Source organism: Venturia canescens, chromosome 10, assembly GCF_019457755.1.
Source record: "Venturia canescens isolate UGA chromosome 10, ASM1945775v1, whole genome shotgun sequence".
In the NCBI taxonomy this organism is placed as follows: domain Eukaryota; kingdom Metazoa; phylum Arthropoda; class Insecta; order Hymenoptera; family Ichneumonidae; genus Venturia; species Venturia canescens.
The window spans coordinates 8731703-8749401 of NC_057430.1; the positions used below are offsets into that span (position 1 = coordinate 8731703).

At 40.1% G+C, this 17699-nt stretch overlaps 1 protein-coding gene across 1 annotated transcript in view; it reads right to left on the reverse strand.

The window, feature by feature from the left end:
* The window catches only part of LOC122417472 (uncharacterized protein DDB_G0286175-like), a 100140-nt gene that overhangs the window by 20682 nt on the left and 61759 nt on the right, over window positions 1-17699 (reverse strand). The gene's annotated exons all lie outside the window — the stretch shown is intronic.

Here is a 17699-nt window from a genome sequence, read left to right on the forward strand (position 1 = left end):
GAGGATGCGAAAGAAAGAGAAGGAAGGAAGGAAGAGAAGAAACAAAGTCTGCGGATGCGAGAGACGAGAAGGAGACGGGGCTGGAAAAAGCCATGCTCTTCTCTCAAACGGGCTCGCGACGCATCCACTCGGTAGATTCTATCTCGCCATTCACCCGCCTAAGGTAATAAAACTCTACGTCCATTATTTACTTGCATTATCGTTATTTTACGCCCACAAAACTCCATATTTATGGTGAAATTATTCAACATTATATTTCTCTCTATACATCCGTCTCTTTCGCACTCTCTTTGTCTCGTGGATTGGCGCGCGCGCGCGGGCGCGGACGCACGCGCGCGCCACTAGATATGAATAAAATTGTAGATTCTTGAGATAAACGCGAACGCGCTACGTCGGTATGATATTCGCGAGAGAGTGCAGAGAGGCGGGGGGGAGCGTTGAACAAGCCGAGGAACAAGGGGGTGGTTCTCTGCGAGTCCGTCGAATGCCTTTTTCCTAACACGCCATTTTTCATCCTTCCATTTTAGAAGCTACGAGTAAAAGAATCCGGTGCGGAAAAACAGCGTGCTTGAAGAATCGACGAACTAGCGATTCCGCGAGTTTTAATGTGCGAGGAAAACGTTGTTGAGTTTCACTCATTTTCTAGACTGAGAGACAAAAAGGTTTGCAAGAACGAAACGTGGCATTACGGGGTGCCAATGAAGTATATATGATCGTCACAAAATTAAGGTAGATCATGCCCGAACAATCGTATTTTATGGGTCTCTAAATTCGGGCGATTTTTACTTCCTAATTGAAGATATTATCGCTTTAAATTAACGTCAGAGTTGTTAATTCGAAATTGTAAATAAATTATTTCAACTCATCTTTCAGCGAATGAATCCATCACTGATCGAAACCGAAATTTCATTCGTCCCTGGCGAAAATACTGAAGTTTTTCATGTAAAAAATCGCTGTGGAGAGCTCAAAGGGAAATGGACCAAGAAAAAAGTGTTAAAGTGAGAAGACAGAAGGCTGTGACAGGAATGGGCCGAGCCAAGAAGAAACGAAATGCCGAAATAAGCAAATATGTGAAGTTATACGAGTACGTAATATTACTTTGTTACTAGTAAGACAATCATCTCGAATTTTTTCCCAAACTTTCATTATATACTTCACTGTTGTTGCACGCAGAGAAAAAAATAGTAAGAATTACTATGCTGCCATGGTATTGGGGTTCTATATCGCCCCTTTTGGAGGTTTTTACCAAAAACATTGTAATTTCCAAGTCAATTCTGAATGAAAATTTTTAAATTGCGTATTTTGCTGTGACGAAGGTTTAAACTGTGCTATTTTTCCCTACATAGTTCACCAAGGAAACGTTGTAAAATTTATATTGACTCGATGATGAACTGTCAAGTAGAATTATTATGCCGTTTTGCTATGCTTAGTACTGTTTTCACAATTTAAATTTACAGTTGAGCATAGTAAAATTTGAGGAGCTCGAACACAAGCATCGATCATACGCCAAAGTGTTTAGAAATTTACTATGGCAAATAACAGAATTTCAATCGCGATTGTACGATAATATGCCGCGGTGTACATGGGTACCGATGTATTTATTTTGACATCACACATCAATTTTCATCGAGTCGCTTCACAAAAAATTACTATGCATGTTCGTAAGAATTAATAAATATTATAATATACAACTCTACTTCTATGGCAGTTTTTAGTGAAATTTTCTCTCCGTGTGTGTACATTTTTCTTAAACTTCGTAAAAAGCGTTCATTCGTTATGTGGAAAGATGAACGATTTTTTACGCACAGTCCCCATATAACCCTGTGTATTTTTCTTAAACACGTTTATCTAAATAACCATTAAGTCGAACCCTTTAAAATTTGACACGCGTGTCAGTCGACTGGCCATTTAAACTCCGTAAATTTCAAGACTTTCTCAAGAAAATCGTTTCGTGCACGAGCTACCTTAAGAATGATAGAATGATCAAAATTGTTTTAAATCAAACGACAGATTCACTCTCTCCGAAAGCACTGCAGTCGAATGAAGAAAACTTTTCCATTAACATCAATTTCTATTGAATCAATAATTATATTTTTTCTCACATCCTTCATCGTTCCTTCCTTCCTCGTCCCCCCGGATAAAATTCCATTTCGGGATCCTCGGTATCGAACGAAACTTTCACGAGAGCAATAAAAAAAAAAAAAATAAAAAAAAAAAGCAATGAAATAATGAAATCGACGTAAAATCTCATCGATACCGATTCGTCTAAGGAGCTAGGCCACTCGCGATGCGCGCCTCGCTGCGCGCACGACCCTCACGAGAATCTCCCTTTGCTATCATTGTTCGAGCGCGCATATACCATCGCAGGAGAGAGAACGTTTCGTAAGTAGATTGGCATTTGTGAGCCGGGCGAGTTACGCTGACCTTTGGATGCTGACTTTCTTTGAGATAGATACACATAATGTAGATCTATAGACATGGCAAGATACACGTGGAAGCTACGAGCGACACACGTAAAGTGTGTGGGGGGTTGTGGATGAAAAAACGTTTGTACGTGTGCGGAGCCGATCGAAGCAATGGCAAAAGATCGGAGCTCTCTGCAATCCGGTGCTTTCTATATCATTAGAACAAACCGACGATGTTTTTAGAGTCTCAAATGCGACTCTCGCGAATATCGCGCAATCCTCAACATTATTGCGCTACACAAACCTATACTGCGATCTCAATGCATTCGATTTATTTTCATTTCATGGGACAATCGACTTCGAGATTTCATTAGAAACGAGTTTTCAATGTTACTTTATAGGAAGAGATTGTACGGACGAGCGCAGTTCTATCAAATTTCCATTTGTTCGATCTTCACAGACGATTTTATCGGTTGCGGTTTGTGCCCGCCCAGTTTTCAGAGTTGCTTGTGAACCATAAGCTCCAAAAAAGCTCGAACCATTTTTTCCATCGGATTTCAAACTTTCGAGGTTTTTCGGTGTTTCGAGTATTGAAATTTACACAGAGCTTAAATGGCTAGTCGACTGATACGCGTATCAAATTTTAAAGGGATCGTCTTATTGGTTATTCAGATAAACGTATTTAAATATGAAGAAAAATACACAGGGGTTTGGAAACCATGCGTAAAAAATCGTTTATAATTCCACATTACGAATGAACGCTTCTTACGAAGTTTATAAAAAACACACACAATAACAATGAAGTACATAACGAAGGTCTGGAAAAAATTCGAGACGATCGTTTTTCTATTAAGGTATTACTGGATGGATAGCCCAGCCGATAAATTGTATCTGATCGGAATTTCCGTACTTCGTGATGCAATAAAAATCTGAAAAAATTCAGCAACATTTGGAAAATTATGAACTACAATTATCAATAATATTGCCCAAAAGTTATTAATAAATTGTTTAAATAAATAACTTTTTAACAATTTTACAGTAAATCCCTGTTTTTTTTTTACGAATCGAATGTGCGCATTTTTCTGAATGCTCATGATTTTTTTCCGAAATTTCGTGGATTTTTGAAATTCCCTTTTTTAAGTTTTTTAAGTCGCTCTATTTGTACATTTTTGATCCAATAACCTTGAGACTTTTCAAAACGGATGGTAAATATGTCTTCTGAAACATATTCAAAATTCAAATTTAAAAAAATTTTTTTCAACATTTTTTCAAGAAATTTCAAAAATCCACGAAAATTCTGAAAACATTCATGAGCATTCGGAAAAATACACACATTTGATTCGTATAAAAGAAAAAACAATAGGTCACCGCAAAATTATTGAATAATTAATTGTTTGAACAATTTGTTATTAACTTTTGGTCAATATTATTATTGATAATTGTTGGTCATAGCTTTCCAAATGTTGATGAATTTTTTCAGATTTTTATTGCATCACGAAGTACGGAAATTCCAAACAGATATAATTTTTGGTCGAGCTATCCATCCAGTTATGCCTTAATAAATATATGTTACGTTAAAGATTGAACGAGATTTCGTTTCTTCTTGGCTCGGGCCATTCCTATCTTAGCTTTCTGTCTTCTTATTAACACTTTTTTCTTGATTCATTTTTCCTTGTGTTTTCCCTTTGCGCTCTCCAAAGCGATTTTTTTTTACCTAAAAAACTATACAGTATTTTCGCCAGGGAGGAATAAAATTTCGGGTTCAGTCAGCGAAGAATCCCCGTTCAATTAATGGCTTGTAATTTAATTCGCCAAAAGATGAGCTGAAAAAACGTATTTACAATTTTGAATGAATAACTCTGACATTAATTTAGAGTGATGATATCTTTAATCGGAATTTTAAAAATCGGCCGAATTTAGACACCTTATAAGCATCATTTTTGGATCTTCGATCAGAAACTGCTCTGCAAAGTTTTTCGATTCATCTCTACTTGCTTCGTTAACTTAACACAAGAATTGCAACATTAATTGGGAACGTTGATGCTCTTGGAGTAAAACGTCGATATATGCGAAATGTCTCATGCATTATTACGTCCGAGGCGCGCACTGCTCCTCCAATTCCTCGTTCATCTCTCTCCGCCCCTTTTTCATCGTGTGTATTAATTAAAGTGCATGCTCGAAGACAATCCGCTTGTAAATTGTCTCGAAATGGCTCACGAGAACGAGCGGTTCGAGGAGGGGGTGACTTTAATGCCAATAGAGAAGACGCTCGTCTCCGTCTTTGGCTGCGGTTAATAAAGAGGAAAAAAGGTTGTTTTTGCTGGGGAGTTCAACGCCGGTAGAAATGGGATGACTTAATGAATACGAACATGCGACGCATTATGGTGTATTAAAATACACGCAGACACGTGCGGCGGCGTGGGCGTTCGTATTATACACTCTCACACAGATCTCTCGCGACCGCTTCGTATATAAATGAGTATATATTCCTTTTTGTTAACATATTTGTAATTGATAAATAAAGGGAGATCGTTTGACAGGAGCAATTATAATGCTACTTAATAAAACCTCTGTATTTCTCGGCTCGATTCGCCAGCGGAACAAAAAAGCAGCTTCTCCCTTTTTCAGCCCCTCGGCAACGACCGACGACGACGCCACGTGTCCGGTTGAACGTTTGCGTCACTAAATGAAAAGGGTTTCTTCGTCCCGCCTCCCGCTTTTCAACCACTTAACTTTTTTCACGAACTGTCAACGTTTTTTTACCTCTAAGTGACTCCGAAATTGATGGCAAGAGCGATCAATAATATAGGGTATTACACCTTTTTTTTAAAACTGTTTTAAATCAATCCTGAGATCGCGATGAACCGGTAGAATTTTTATTTTTATTTCATAAGACCGAAAAGTGTCTTAAAAAATATTTTTTATTTGTGATTTGGAATTTTCACACGGGAACGCTAGCCGCCGTGCTGTTTCGGTTGTCACACGTCACGTCGTTAGTAAACAATACGACTGGGAAAGACCAAGTAACAAGATTTGTGAAAATAAGGAGTAGATCATTGGTGTCTCAAAAATTGTGGATTCATCGCTACCATCATCGTATTTATCATTGGTTGATTCGTCGTACTCTCTGCTTTCACAAAACCGCCTTCCATGATTCGATTTTAATAAAATAAATGATAAAAGTCCACAAATGTGATAATAACTTGTAATATTTTTAAATAACACAGAGCACACGATTAAATCTATAGATTGTTTAAGGAGGGTGGATCGCGACGATATAATGTTACCATGCTAAACCATGTTAAAAATATGAAGAATTTCAAAATGATAAGAATTTATAATAAAATTTGGTAAATATATTCTTCAAAAATATATGAGACAATACGATTTTTTTTAGACTTTTTTACCACATAGCTCTCGAGTAATTGAACAATAAAGTTCACGTGTATAAGCATAGAGTTTACATATGTACAATTATACATAAAAACTATCATTTTTAATGATTTTACATATATTGCGACGATACAACGTTGCCATGCTAAACCGTGCTAAAAACATTAAAAATTTCGAAATAATAAGAATTTAATAAAATTTGGTAAATTAATTAATTAATTATTATTATTAATAATTAATTATTTAATTAATTATTAATTAATTAATTATATTAATTTTATTTTATTATATTAATAATAATTATAATATAATATAATAATAATAATATAAATAATAAAATAATTATTAATAATTAATAAAATAGTAATTATTAATAATTAATTATTAATTAATTAATTAAAAATTTAATAAAATCTTTCAAAATATATAAGACGATATAAATTTTTTTACATTTTTCTACTACATAGCTCTCGAGTAATCGAACATTAAACTTCACGTGTATAAGCATAGAGTTTACATATGTACAGTTATACATCTCGTGCACAAGAACTTCGATTTAACGCTCAATTATTCGATAACCATGTGGTAAATAAAATTAAAAAAAAAATTTATTGGTATACTTGATGCCAAAGAATGTTATCACCAAATTTGATCAAATTCTGATCATTTTGATTTCGTGATCGGATGGCGTTTTTGACACTTGAAAAGCAGATGGAGAAGACGATTTTTGAAACGAAGTTATAAAATTAACATTGCATTTTTATTAATAAATATCGACGTTTTTCGTTTAGTTTTATTTACGAAATCTATCATAAATATGGATTTTTATGTTATTTCTCAAATCGTGTAAAATACCAATTTTTATAGTCAATCGGTGCGGAATCGGAAGTCTCGACGACACCGATTTCTGGCTCGTTTTAATCTGGACGTTTCGTAATTCATTCTCGCGCGTATGTCGACGGATTTGGTTGGTAAAAATCGTGGCGATATTTTCGAACAGGGCGCATCCAACTTCGCAGTCTCGAGACCCTTCCGCGAGCGAGCTTATCTTAATGGATTTTTGTAAACTTCAATTTTTCCTTGGATCTTTAAATCGCGACACGAAAAGCCTTCGATTAGGCGCATCGACGGGAGAAAAGCATGCGTTCGTGTTGCCCAGCGAATCCCCATACGTGTCCACCACCCGGGCGAGAGAATTGAAGCTCTAACGACGTGATAAACTCGCGTGTGCGTGACCCGCTGACGCTTCTGCTGGATCCAACTCTCTCCCTCTCTTTCTCTTTCGCCCGCTGTTTCGTCATCCGAGCAAGGAGTCAGAGAGCAGGCACAAAGGTAGGAAGAAGATCGAGGGAGAAAGTATCGGAAGAAGGAGAAAAACAAAGGAAAAAGCGGCTCTCGTCTCTGAATGAACGGAGAAGAAAGAGAGAAAGATCCAAAGTCGCGGAGTGGGGGTGGCCGAGGGGTCGAGAAAGTAATGGACGAAGATGAAAAAAGGTTGAGGAGAGTATGAAAAATAAGAAAGAAAATAATCGGAGAGAAAGATAGATAGAGGAAGATAAAGGAAAAGAAATAAGGAGAAAGAGATCGAAGTGAGCGGCACGCGATTCGCGCATCCTACGATTGCACGAAACCGTCTCCGTGTGCGGCTTGTTGTCCGTGTAAGAGAGAACTTACCGTAACCAGCATCAAACCATCACCCTTTTATCCTTCGGCTCTTTTCCCTCCCACATTTATCCTTAATTCTCTTATTCTTGCCTCGTACTCGTCCTTTTTCTCTCTTCTTCATTCACCTATGGGCTGTTTTATTTTCTTTCCAGAAAATCCGACGCGCAGCTGTCTCTCGGGGTTAGGGATTATTTATAGTTATCGATAATGACGCGTGTATAAGGTTCACGCTACGCCGTGGTAGCGAGAGAGCCGCGATAATATCAAAAGATTGAAAGCTGCTGTACTATCGTACGTGAAACAGCACACGCTTAACTAGTCGAGCCAATAGGGAGGAGAAAGAATAAAAGTTGTGAGTCATTGGCAGGAAAAAAAAAACGAAAGAAAGAAAAAAACGAGGCAACAACAATGTGTCCGGAACATCGCGCCTCGAGCTGTACATGTGTCCGAACGAACTAAAAGCTTATTAAATTTCAAGAGAGCAACGTGCATTAACTTGATTGCTGTTGGTATAGCACGCGTGTCACGAGTTGATGAAACATTTCATGCCGAATCAGTCAATCATCGTTTGTGAGCTCGAGCGATGCGTTCTCTCGCCACTTCATTCGTTCATTCACAATTTTGCCATCGAATTTCGGTCGATCGAACCATTCGACCTGAAACCAAATCAAAGTTCGCTATCTTCGAACTCCAAAATCCTCGTTTCTGCTCATTAAGGTAGGGGAACGTGGGACACAGTGGGCACCGTGTGCAAAGCTAGATGCGTCGGTTCACTGTCAACTACTGTTGCGTTAAATAATTGATTTTTCACACTTGTTTTCCACATTCTGTAAAAAAACAATTATGGGGCAAAGTGGACTTCACCTCGGGGGAAAAAATGCTCTGCCGACGCTTCTGACTAATTTTCTCGAACGTACGATGAAATTTAATGAAATTTGAATTTTTTGAAAAAAAAATGGGGCAAAGTGGACTTTTCTTTTTGAAAAAAAAATTTTGTGTCCACTTTGCCCCGTTTTTTTTTTTTCATACAATTCAGATTTTATTCAATTTCATTGTAAATTCGAGAAAATTAGTCGAAATCGGCAGTAGAGCAGTTTTTTATTGTCCACTTTGCCCCATTTTTGAATTTATTTTAAATTTCGTGAAAAGTTCTCTGTTAGAACGTCGTCTCAGACCACGATATCGTTGCAATATTTCAACATGCGAGTGCGCATACGGAAACAAAGCTTATTCCGAAAACTGTTAAGAGTTACATTCGAATCTTGGCCATCGTGTCAGGTCGAATTGGCTGACGAAAAGAAAAAAGCTGCAAAGGTCACTAAATTTTATTTATCAGATGTTTCCCGTATTTTTTGCGAGGTACTCTATTTGAAATCGATTGAAAACTGGATCCATTGCGCGTCACGTCACGTAAGTAAAAAGTAAATGGGTGTCACGTCAAAATAACATGAAGACAAAATAGTGTACGATAAAAATAACACAAATAATGAAAAAACTATAACGTTCGAAAAAACAAGCTCAGAGCACACTCATCGAAAGTTATTTTATCGTGCGTTATTTTGACGCATGTTAGTTTGTCCGGTTATTTTGTCGCGGCGTTATTTTGACGTGTAACCCAAAAATAGGCTCGCACCTCGTGCATAGTTATCGACCATGACGAATGTTGGTATGACGCTGAAGTTTCCAACGTTGGAGTCCAACGAAATGATCGAAAAAAAACTCTCCAATAATTCCAGTAATTTTCCTATTTTGTTCCCTGACAAATTTGCGATTCGTAGTTTTGCAAGCTGCACCAACGATTCGTGAAATAAAAAATTGGTGAATTAAAAACGTTTTTTTCGTTCATTTCGTTGAACTCCAACGTTGGAAACTTCAGCGTCGTGATGTTGGTTATCAATGCGATTAGTATAAAATTCATATGAATTAAACAAACATCTCAGGTACTTAAGCCTTAAAGATTCATAAAATATAGAGAAATACTCAAATATTTCATTTGTTAGTTTATACGTTTATCGGTTAGTTATCTCCAATTTATTGTTCAATGACGCACGTTAGTACTAAGAAAAATGTTAGAGAAAACATATCCTGAGTTTGAAAAAAAAATTTTGAAAAATTATGTTATCTTGAATTTTTGGAAAGTCCACTTTGCCCCAAAATTTACAATTTAGAAAAGTCCGCATTCGCATGACCGTATTTTTGGTGATGCAGATTGAGGCACTCGAAATTTGATGCCATTTTTCCAACTTTTATCGTTAATATCTCCTTTTAAATATTCGATAACCCTTTTTTTCATCGTCCCTATGGATTCCTCAAATTTTGTTCTATCCGTGAGACGGTTTGGATGAGGAATTTAGAATTTTTTGGTACATGAATTATTAAATAGAAATGTGGTGACGCGATGGAATCTCCATAGGCTCCCGTAGAAATTTTACGATTTTTGGAGTTTCAATTTTTTATTAAATGTTCGATAACCTGACCTGAAATTTGGCCAATCTGTTCGCACGCACTCTTACTTTACTGTTATTTAAAATCAGTTATTTGTAGAATATTCGGGTTCGTGAAAGGAGTACCTTAATCGACGTCTCAATGGAACTTTAATGGAGTCAGCTGGGTTTATGACCCTCGTCAACAGCTCTCGAGCTCTCATCCTCGTTCCAACATAATATAAATTTGTATCTATACACAATGTGCGTGCGGTGATAAATCGTTGGGGTCAAAATAATAACGTGGCTCGTCGACTCTCTCTCTCTCTCGCAAATGTTGATTCGCACCTGGTGTTTTCTGATTTTATCGGCGAACGATAAGCCCCCGAAACGTTTCAGTGACATACGAGATCGAATGATGAGCAGCATTAGAAAAATGCGAGTACGACAGAAGCGATGGCAAGCGGGATGTTCGACCGACATGCGCGTTGTTTTTCGAGTTATAATTTCCCGAGATCCTCGTGCGCTATGGACACAGGTTCGCATATTGATAAACCGTAATGAAAAATCCAAAATCCTCTCGAGCTTAACGATTCTTATAAATCTTTCGTAAGGAAGAAATAAAATAGCACAAAATTCAAAATTAAAAGTCCATCATTTATCTCGAGGCTTTCACGACCGTACAGATCCAACACAAGAACCTAGTCGAAGCGCATCAATATTACGAGGAGTCGGGAGTAACAAGATTAGTTCCGGCGAAAGGCCGTTTCGGAGAGACTCGCTCCGGTGTGTAAACGGGGCTAAATCATAAGTTATGGCAAAATGTGCTGACGAAAGTAATTGTGAGAACACACGGGAATACCGCGCGTACATAATGGAAGTAAAAATGAACGCGAGAGAGAGAGAGAGAGAGAGAGAGAGAGAGAGAGAATGGAATAAAAAAGAGCTGGAGCGATCTCGATGGGCATGAATTTGTCTCGTGCCACGCGCGTTCCTTCCACCGAGTGCTTTAACGCCCCTTAACGTATTTAATACTCCTCTCCTTCTACCTCTTTCTCTCTCATTTCAACCCTCCGGTCCCCTGCTCTTTCCATCCCTCAGCGAAGACCAGGCGTCGAGACTTTCATACGTTTCTAGTCATTTCTGGCTAATGCACTTTTAATTAATTAAATGGACTGATGGCCGTGCCTCACCCTCTACGGTTCCTCGGGCCCTCCCCCCTCCCCCCCCCCTCCTCCCACTCGCTATACTCTCTTTCACCATTACCTGGTGTGGACGGCTTCGACCTCGCGTGCCGGCTGTCCACGAACGCTGACGCGAGACCCTGCAAACTCATCCCTTGGCCTCCAGCCATTTCTCTATACTTATATTTATATACCTGTCTGACGACTGTTCTTATAAGTATAGTTATACCGCGACTCCATACATGTATATACTTAACCCATTATATACAAATGTGTGTCTTTACCTGGACGTACACGTATACTATATTCACTTGGCTATATGACGAGTTTGGGTTTGTTTTCTTTGCTCCTTTCAGCACCCTCAACGCGATCGAGGCATGTACAAGAATACAGCCTCGCTGCTGTATTATCCATTACACACGGCTCTCTTCCAGCTGCTTCGGACCTTTTCGGACTAATAAGATTGGTCATTCGGATTTTTGGTTGGTTTTTTACCGAAACTCACGGTGCTACGACCTTAATTGCTGGACGCGAGGCCTACGCGAGGGGGTCGGAAATTATATTGATTATCGTGACGAGAAATGTCGATGGTGAGGTAAAATTGACTTTAATCGACAGACTTTGACGATGAAAATTTGATCAGAAATCTTAATAGGAGAACACACTTTTGGAATGATACGAATGAAAAGAGGTTTCGCTGGACAAATGGAGATATTTTTCATCCAGGTCGTTTGATTCTACAATATTTTATTTCAGGGCGGAAAAATGACGCGTGGTGAAACTATACTTTGGTCGAATTTTTAAAGGAGTTCATGCACGAAACGGTTTTCTTAAGAGAGACTTGAAATTTACGCAGAGTTTAAATGGGCAGGCGAATGACACGCGTGTCAAATTTGAAAGGGTTCGTCTCATTGGTTATTTAGATAAACGTGTTTAAGAAAAATACACAGGGTTATAGGGACTGTGCGTAAAAAATCGTTCATCTTTCCACATAACGAATGAACGCTTTTTACGAAAAGTTTAGGAAAAACGTACACAATAGCAACGAAGTATGTAATGAATGAATATTACGTTAAAGATTGAACGAAATTGGTAATGAGCACTCGTATAACCGCTAATATTTGCTTATTTCGATATTTTCTTTCTTCTTGGCTCGGGCCATTCCTGTCTTAGCCCTCTGTCTTTTTTTATTAATATACTTTTTTCTTGACTCATTTCCCGTTGTGCTCTCTAGAGCGATTTTTTTTATAAAAAACTATAGTGATGGATCCCCGATTAATCAATGGCTTGTAATTTCATTCGCCAAAAGATGAGTTGCAAAAATTTATTTACAACTTCGAATTAACAACTCTGACATTAATTTAAAGTGATTTAAAGCGATTATATTTTTAATTAGGGAGTGAAAATCTATGCAATTTAGACACCCATAAAATACGATCCTCCGGGCAAGATCTACCTTAACTGAAAATATTTATAGAATAAGAGGAAACTTTTGAAACAATGCAAAAACGGGTTTTCGCTGATAAATATCTCGATTTTTTCGAATCCCGTTGTTCCCCATCGCTTAACTATTTCTCTATGGTTTTCGATGTCGAATGTTCGATCAAATTGCTGCGAATGGGAATAAAGTTGGGGAATAATGGCCAAAAAAGTTTTTCAACGAACAAGTCTGGCCGTTCTTGAAAAATATCTGGTGAATTTTTTTCTGAAATTCTGGTTTTATCTGAAATATCTCCATGGAGATCTGCCATGGAAGCGTGGCCTAAATTTAATATGGCGCAGACAGGAGCGCCATTGCTTAGTTAAGTCCATGTTTAGTATAAGCTCACCGTGTAAATATAGCATAAATATTTGGGACAGATAATGGTAGTTTTAACAATAATTGCCGTTCAACTCTTGGTCATCGAAACTTCTTTTTTTTTTCTTTTTGTGGGAATTTTTCGCGAGGTATTTTGACCTCATTTTTGTTTAATTTCGCGCAGAAACACTGATGTTAATAAATTCGTTTTGATGAGCGGATGCACCCCGGTTATAGTTTGAGAATTCAACACCAAATGTCTCACAAATTTTGTGAGACCCCGATACCGGAAATGATAAATTTTCTAGTATCATCGACTCAGTTTTTTAGAGTGAAAAAATATATATTTTTGCATCTGTGCGAGTTCGCTTTTGTTGCGAATTTATTGTTGTTTTTTCGATTTCATGGGGTTGCTCAGGGAGTACGAAAAGATCGGGGGGACATTGAATTTTCAATGTCGCAGCCACGCTCGCCCCATTACTCGCTCAGATACGAGTGTTTTAATATTTATATTTATATATCTCTGATGATGGTAAATGCGAAGCTTTTGGTCGTTCCTCATGGTCTCGTGTCTCTGGTCGGACGGTGCTGGTCGACTTTGTGGTGGACCACCCGAAGTCCCAGCGGGTCATCGTCGGCGAATAACAGGCGACAGAGGGAAGACAGTAACGAAAAAGATAAAAACACAATAATGAAAGGCAGAAAAAAAGAAGATGAATGAAATGAAAAAATGAGGAGAAAATACGTATAAGTTGGGAGCTCCCTCGCTCTCATAACTAAGACTCCTGATGATGACGTTTGATTTAGTTACTCGCGCTTTTGGTACAAGCTCGCTCCACTCCCGGACGGGCATGGTGGTTTATCTTTTGCGGCATGTTCGGTGCTCCATTTTCCCTCCTGGCAACAGTGTACTCTCGTGGAACGTTTTTTTTCCATTCCAAATCGAAAGGAACATGAAATTTGTTTTTCTTTTTTTTGTTTTCTTTTCTTTTTTTTTTTTTCTTCATTCGCGAATGACGAATCTCCGTGCGAATAAATTTTTTAACGTTTCTCGGCTGTCGAATGGATTTGGTATTTTGAAAAATCCCCTAGAATAAGTGGAGCTTCGCCGTGGCCCAAATATTTGCTTCGATTCGATCGTTTATATACGTCGCGCGTTGTTTATTAACGTGATCAGCTCGAGTGTCCAGCTGCGGAGGATGCCAAGATTTATCCGAAGCCTAAAAGGACCTCAACGGACTCGAAATTTCTCTCTCTTTTCCCTGGCCCCGAGCTTTCTCAGTCGTTTTTTCTCAACTCCTTATCTTCCTTTTCTCATGTTTATCGCGCACGAGCTGCTCGCGCTCACACATTCGAAAGTTCCACCAAAACTTGTTAATTAAATGGTTTATGGGTGCGACCAAATATTCGAATTTTTATAGTCAATTAGCCACGGTCCTCGAGCAGTGGCTTTTCATGCAAGAGAAGCAACCGTCGTCTCTGCTCTTCTTCTCGCTCCTGCTCTGCTGCTCCGCTGTTGCTTTTTGGTGGTGCTCCTTGACGATCCTCATGCTCGCACTCTCCTCTGGCCTGCCGCCACCGCCGCCGCTGCTGCTCCTGCTCCTGCTATCTTTAAAAAACTCCAGCTACGGTAGACAGCCCAGAGCTGGTAAGATGCAGGACGATTAGAATGAATGGCCGTTATAAATCAGCTCCCTTGTTGGTCAAGGCGCGAGTTTCTATACATACTACGAATATTCATATATATAGCTATCCTCGTATACAGGGTGTCCTGGATTTGAGCCTGGCCCAGTGATTTTTCTGCTTTGATCGATGGAATTTTCAAACTTTTCAAAAAACTCACTGAGAGAGCGAATATTTCCGGTCAAGCGGCTCTCAGATGTGATTTTTCGAGTCTTCGTTCACGCCTTTCATTCCCCAATAAAAGCAAATTCGAATTGGAACGAAAACTATAAAAAAAATGATGTTGCAGAGAAAAAAATTGGAAGAAAATTGAAAAAAATGACTTTTGAAAACTTCTTTTACAGCGAATGGAAATAATGAGGGCTTCGTCGATGATCATCGACCCACGAACGAAACGGTTGGGACTTTTTGACCCGTCGATTCAACGACGCTGAAGTTTGCAACGTTGCAGTCCAACGAAATGGAGGAAAAATCATTTTTTATTTCACGAAGTATCGGTGCAGCTTGAAAAACTACGAATTGCAAATTCGAGAGGAAACAAAATTGGAGAATTACTGGAATTATTGGAGGCTTTTTTGACATCATTTCGTTGGACTCCAACGTTGCAAACTTCAGCATCGTTCGATTCAACAGTCACCGTGTATAATCGACGGCTGGCCAACGAAAGGGCGTAACTCGCCCTTTCGTTGCATTCCCCACCAAACGATTCGCGTCCTTTACACCCTCGACGATCGGAGCTCGACCGTACAGTGGTCGTTTTCGCGTACGCCGGTTTGGAATTCTCTTCACCATCTTCTTCATTTTGCTCGCTTTCTCTCGCGCTCTTCCTCCGTTTTTTGAGTTTCTTTATTTCTGCGTGTCACCTGGATTTTAGGACTCCGCACGGTTTGATTTCGCTCGCGACGTTTTTCATCGTCTCTTTATACGGCTCTTTCGTCCTCCTCCGTCCTCGTCGTGTGCTCCCGAGTCCTCTTCCCTCTGGACGGGACTTTCCTCCCGTCCATTCGTTCTGTCTAATGTAGCCGGCTGCCCCATTCGACTTTCCGGCTCTTCTCAGGCGCCTCACCAACCTCCCAAATCCTGATCTACAGCCTTCCCTGCTCCCTTTTTCTACCTCGCAAACGAGCCTGATATCGCTTTTGCCGAGTGTAAACGAGATAAGCGCGCAGCTTCGGAATTATTGGTACGAATCCGCTCGGTGCGATACGGAGTCGTGTGAATACTCGGTTCTTCCCTCGAGGATTCATCCAAGCTCGATTTCGAATTCCATTCGACAGGCATTCTTCGGAACTGATAACCTGCTTCCGCGATTGAGTTATTCGCGCCGATAAATGCGCGACTTCAATTTTAAAAATGTGCGAAAACGCTTTGAGAGTCGTACTCGAAGTTTTGAGCCTCTCGGGCAACGATTTTTTATCGAACGTCACAAATTACGTGGCACGATTCGTTGCATCGCTGGCCCCGAATCGTTCAGTTATTTATGATGCATCCTCCGAATAGTGTTTTTCATGAATATTTCTAGTACACAATAGATCATCGCGCGAGAATCGAAGAAGTGCGGCGGACTGCCCGAAGCTCTTTCCCCGATTGCTCGTCGCCGTTTTACCGAGCGTTAAATCACGCATCGTTAATTCTCGAGAATCACTTGTCAGCTAATTAATCATGTTTAATTGATAACCATTTACGTCCGAGGGCTCGATAAGTCATTTCTGTCCGAAGTCGCGCAAACGGCGATTCGTTAAGACTTGATTAATAACGAGATTCAAGAGGGATTTTGTTTTCGGGGGAACGGAGCGAGCTCTTTGCACGATAATGGCGTGGGACGTTCTTCGATTCCGACGCTCACCGTTCCGCAACATCCGCTCCAAGCGGAGGGATTGCGCAACGGAGTTCGCTTGGCCGGAGCCGAATTTTCGCACGGAAATTCATGAGTCACGTCCGAATATACGGACTCGTCAATCTCGGCCTAATTGACGACGCGATCCCGGCAGTTCGCGCATTCGCAAGTGCTCGAAATAACGGACAAAATCTTTCCTCCAACTCGCTCAATTACAACGCTCGCTCTTCCCGACAGGTTTTCTTCTCGAAAAAGGTCCAGGGTTGCTCCCCTCTCCGCCTTTTCGGTTTTTCTTCCTCGATCGTTCCCCTGCTCCGTCCGGTACACCTCGTTATGTATTCCGATAAGACTCCGTGTCGAGAAAACGAGCAAAAATTCATGCCAGTTTACACGTAATATCCGAGCAAATCCCTCACCAAATCTTCCGAGTCGATTTCGAGACGGAGTCATATCCAGCACGCCGAATAGGATTACGCGATACATTCCCGCCGGGTAATGAGATCGGATCTCTTATGCGTATCTTCGCCACCGATCATTTTTCTTCCCCGTACATTCATCCGTGTGCGTATTTGTACGCATGGAAACGTAGAGATATATATTTAAGCAGTGTGACAACGACCGCAAGATCGGCCACAAATCCCGTCGTCCAATTCTCTCGAGTTATCGAACCTCGATTTCGATTATTCCACCACGCGGATCTCGATTCGGGGTGAAGAGCGAGGCAATCGTTGCGCGGCATTGGGGGTCCATGAGTCTGCGAAATTCTCAAAAACTGCCGACTCGGGGGAGTCGGCAGCGCTGCGTCTTGTTCCAGGAGCTCGGGGTGGAACTCGGCGAGTAAGATTCAAAGGCGACGACTTTTCGACTCGAATCCCAAGCCTCCGGAGCTCGAGTAGCTGAAGGGATTGTAAGATCGAGTAAAATTTCGAATCTCCGATGGAGAATTCCCGTGAGAATCGCGTCTGGAAGAAGCAGCGACGAAGATCGTTTCAGGACTTCGTTCCTCGGCCTCGGAACGCGAACTCGGAGGAAAACCGTATCGAGGAAAAAAGGCTCGCGCGATCATCCGGAATGGCAAGAACGATATCGCGCTTGAAGTTCGGACACCCGATATAAACGTACGAAGGTGAGCGTGTGTGCTGGAGAATGGAATCCCGGAGTGTGCCGGAAGGGGTTTTCGTTGGGGAAAGAGCCTATATAACAATCGTTAACGAGCGCACGAGAGTCCGGCAAATGAGACTGAGAACACATATATTAGTAGACGCGTGTGTCTATGCACACGAATAACATACGAAGCGCACGCGTTCCAAG